General features: G+C 42.2%; 1 protein-coding gene across 1 annotated transcript in view; it reads left to right on the plus strand.

The window, feature by feature from the left end:
• Window positions 1–4,512, plus strand: part of nbas (NBAS subunit of NRZ tethering complex) — a 180,097-nt gene that overhangs the window by 102,290 nt on the left and 73,295 nt on the right. The gene's annotated exons all lie outside the window — the stretch shown is intronic.

The following is a 4,512-nucleotide window of genomic DNA, read 5'->3' on the forward strand; positions in this document are numbered from 1 at the left end:
GCGAAAGTTGTAGCAGGCTTATCATTGACCGAAGCAAATTATGATCATGCAATCAAAATGCTGCTGAAAAGATTTGGAAGAAAAGATTTGGTTATTAATGCTCATATGAACAAGTTGCTCAATTTGACTCCAGTTAGAAAAGCAACAGACATTGTAGCGCTACGCAACTTATACGATGAATGCGAAGTTCAAGTACGTAGCTTAGACGCAATGGGAGTAGTATCAGATTCCTACGGCTGTTTACTCTGCCCTATCTTGATGAAAATGATTCCTGAAGAAATAACACTCGAATTCACGAAACAACTGCAAGAAGAAGAAGCTCTGAATGTAAAGGACTTAATGGAATTCTTACAGAAGGAAGTTGTTAGTCGAGAGCGAACTGCCTGTGTAGCCCAGCGACAAACGGGCCCTGTGTTAGAAAAAGACTCCTTACGAAACCGCGATAAAAGAGTGTTTGAGAGAAGAAAGAGTTATGCGCCAACATCAGCTACGTTTCATGTGTCCGCTAGAGAAGACTCACACTGTTTATTTTGCAACGAAAAAACGCATAAGTCAAGAGAATGCAACGTGCACAGTGTTGAAGCGAGAAGAGACAAACTGCGCAAACAAGGCCGATGTTTTGTATGCTTAGGTGCGAAACATATCGCGCGCAACTGTAGAGCGCAAGGAATACAATGCGAAGGTTGCGGCAGAAGACATCACAAAACTGTTTGTTTCCAACATGCCTTAAGCACTGTAACTTCACATACACCTGAAGTAGGCTTATCAGATACAGTAGTGTCAGTATCCCCAGTACAGTCAAATCAGAGTGGCACGACATTCTTGCAGACAGCAATAGTCTGGATTGAAACGCCAATGCAAGACCAGCTTGTCAGATGTCTACTGGATGGAGGAAGTCAAAGAAGTTTCATACAGGAGAACCTATCAAGGGCACTAAATCTGCCAGTTATTGGTGAAGAAACACTCAATCTGCACACATTTGCATCAGCAACTTCAAAATTGATCAAATGCAGAAAGGTTCACGTACGACTGAGAAATATTAAAACAGAGCAAAATGTAATTCTAGAGTTGCTAGAAACCCCGCATGTTTGTACTTCTAAATTGCAAATTGCAGATCAGAACATCCGAAAGATACTGGAAGAAAAAGGACGTCAAGTGGCGGACGTGCCTATTCGAGGCATGGAGAACGAGGAGCTTGGAATTCTCATAGGAGGGGACTATTACTGGAAAATTGTGACCGGACAAATGGAGCGCTTAAGTGACTCGCTGGTAGCAATAGAAAGCAAGTTTGGATGGTTGCTACAAGGGACAGCGACAGTGCTGAAAGTCACTACAGAACCTGTGGACATTGACGTGCTACATGTCAGTGTAGCCGAAGACGTTTCACTATCCAATCAGCTGCGCTGTTTTTGGGAAACTGAGTCCATAGGAATATACCCAGAAAAGGAATCACGTGTCATTGAAAACGAGGCCATTCAGAAGTTTAAAAGAACAGTGATCAATAAGGGAGGCAGGTACGAAGTAAGTTTGCCTTGGAAGGAAAATCACTGTGAATTGGCATCAAATTTGACTGTAGCTAAACGCAGATTCACCAATCTGACCAAGAAATTTAGCAAGGAACAGTCTCTATATGAGAGGTATGACGCAGTGATGCAAGACTACTTGCGGGAAGGAATAATTGAAGAAGTGACCAGTGAAAATTCAGCCAACACAGTGAGTCCTATTTACTATATGCCCCATCATGCTGTGGTGAAGGAAGACAGAGCTACAACCAAAGTGCGTGTAGTGTTTGATGCGTCTTCTCATGAGAATAATAGTCCATCTCTAAATCAATGTCTCTTCGCAGGCCCAAATCTGAATCCTGAACTTTTGAGTATACTTTTAAGATTCCGTGAACACAAAGTGGCACTGATGGCAGATATTACCAAGGCATTTTTACAAATTTCGTTAAATGAACAAGATCGAGATGCTTTGAGGTTTTTATGGACTAAGGACAAGCCAAGTAACAGTGAAGAAGCCAATCTCATAACCTTGAGAATGACTCGAGTCCCGTTCGGAGTGACATCAAGCCCTTTTCTGCTGGCAGCGACAATCAGACATCATCTTGAGAGGTACGAAACCATCTATCCAGAAGTGGTCAACATTATGCGAGAAAGTCTTTATGTTGATGATTTGATTACTGGAGCTGCAGATATAAAATCAGCGGAAAACCTAGCGCTAAAAGCGAAAGAAATACTGTCTACCGCCGGAATGGTGCTTTGCAAGTGGAAAACAAACGCAAAAGAATTGCAAGAAAAATGGCTGCATACAGAGTTCATAGAAAAAGCAGAAATCAAAGGCCAATCAACATTGAAAGTGCTTGGAATCACATGGAAAACAGACAATGATGAATTTACATTTGAAGTGGACGACTTAGTACAGTTTTTGGCAAAGAAAGTCAATTCAAAACGTGGTGTGTTACAATCAGCTGCTAGACTGTTTGATCCAATCGGATTTTTATCCCCATTCACTATCAGGATAAAATGCCTTTTTCAGGAGTTATGGCAAAGAGGAATCGAGTGGGATGAAGAACTTCCAGAAGATCTGAGTGAAAAATGGGAACAGTGGTGTGCAGAGATACCAACTTTACAACAGCTATCTGTGCAACGGAGATATGATTCACTGCCAGAAGGTGAGCCCATTCAAGTTAAAGAAGTGCATGTGTTCTGCGATGCTAGTCCAAATGCATATTGCGCAGCAGCGTATATGCGCATAGCCAATGCAGACGGTTATTGCAGCAGTAGTTTAATCGCAGCAAAAACTAGAGTAGCCCCATTAAAGCCAACTACTTTACCCAGACTTGAGCTCTTAGGAGCAGTGATTGGAGCGAGACTAGGAACGTATGTCATCACACATTTGAAGTTGGATAAAAGCAATCTGAAACTTTGGACAGATTCCATGATAACGCTACATTGGATAAAGAGCAACGCAAAAGAATGGAAACCATTTGTAGCCAACCGTGTGTCAGAAATCCAAAAGTTGACAATGCCAGAAAATTGGAAACATTGTAAAGGCCAGGACAACCCAGCAGATCTCGGTACAAGAGGGATATCTGTAGATTCCATGATTGAAGCCGACCTATGGTGGCAAGGGCCGCAGTGGCTACATGAGCTCGAAGCGCCGGAGCTGGAGATGGAGTCAACAGAACTAACGGAGATCGCTGAAGGTATTTCTCAAAATCAAGTCACAGCAAACAAGGTAAACGAAAACGACATTAAAGAACCAATGTTTGATTTGAACAAGTATAGTGATTTGCAAAAGGTATTGAGAATAACGTCATGGATTAAAAGATTCATTCATAATGCGAGACATGCAGAAAAGTTGAACGGAGAATTGAGTGCAGAAGAAATAAGAAATGCTCAATTATATTGGATTTTAAACACGCAAAATCAAAGCTTCCCTGCAGATATGGAAAACTTGCGTGCTGGAAAGGAACTTACACGAACATCTAAACTGTTGAATCTTAACCCCTTTCTTGACGATGCAGGAATCTTGCGAGTTGGAGGACGCTTACAGAAGAGCGCTTTGCCGCATGAGGTGAAACACCCATGGATTCTTCCAACTAACCACAGATTCTCAGAATTGATTGTGAGAAAAGCGCACGAAGAGGTACTGCATTCTGGAGTAAGAGACACGCTTACGCAAGTAAGAGAAACAAGCTGGATTTTACGCGGACGTCAACTGTGCAAGAAGGTGGTGCTGAGATGTTTGGTGTGCCGCAAGTCAAAAGTCAAGCCGAGCCAACAGCGCGAAGCTCCGCTACCCAAAGAACGAATTACAGAAGCTCAACCATTTGAGGTAACGGGTATTGACTTTGCTGGTCCATTATATATCAAACCTAATCACAAGAAGACATACATAGCCTTATTTACATGTGCTGTAACAAGAGCTGTGCATTTGGAACTAGTTTCAGACTTGACCACAGAAGCTTTTTTAATGGCATTTAAGCGATTTATCGCTAGAAGAGGAATATGTAACACAATTTATTCTGATAATGCGAAGACTTTTAAAAGAGCTGACAAAGATCTTAAAGAGATGTGGCAAGTAATGAAGAGCAAGGATTTGCAAGTTTTGTTCGCAGGAAAACAAATAACATGGAGATACATCGTTGAGAGAGCGGCCTGGTGGGGAGGATTTTGGGAACGATTGGTACGCAGTGTGAAGACCTGTGTTCGCAAAATACTGGGTAGAGCATGCCTGACGTTCGAAGAACTGCAAACAATTATCATTGAAGTGGAAGCAGTAATTAATTCACGTCCATTAACCTATCTGTACCCAGACAGTGAAGAATTGTTGCCTCTAACCCCTGCACACTTTTTAGTAGGAAAGAGACTGACAACCTTACCCCCGCAGCCAAGTCCGACAGATGTGCAAGGAGCGAACGCCGAAGCACTGACCAAAAGGTGGAGATACAGACAGCGGATCATTGAATCGTTTTGGAAACGCTGGAGAAATGAATATCTACTACAATTA

This window comes from Sardina pilchardus, chromosome 12 (genome assembly GCF_963854185.1).
Source record: "Sardina pilchardus chromosome 12, fSarPil1.1, whole genome shotgun sequence".
NCBI classification, from domain to species: Eukaryota; Metazoa; Chordata; class Actinopteri; order Clupeiformes; family Clupeidae; genus Sardina; species Sardina pilchardus.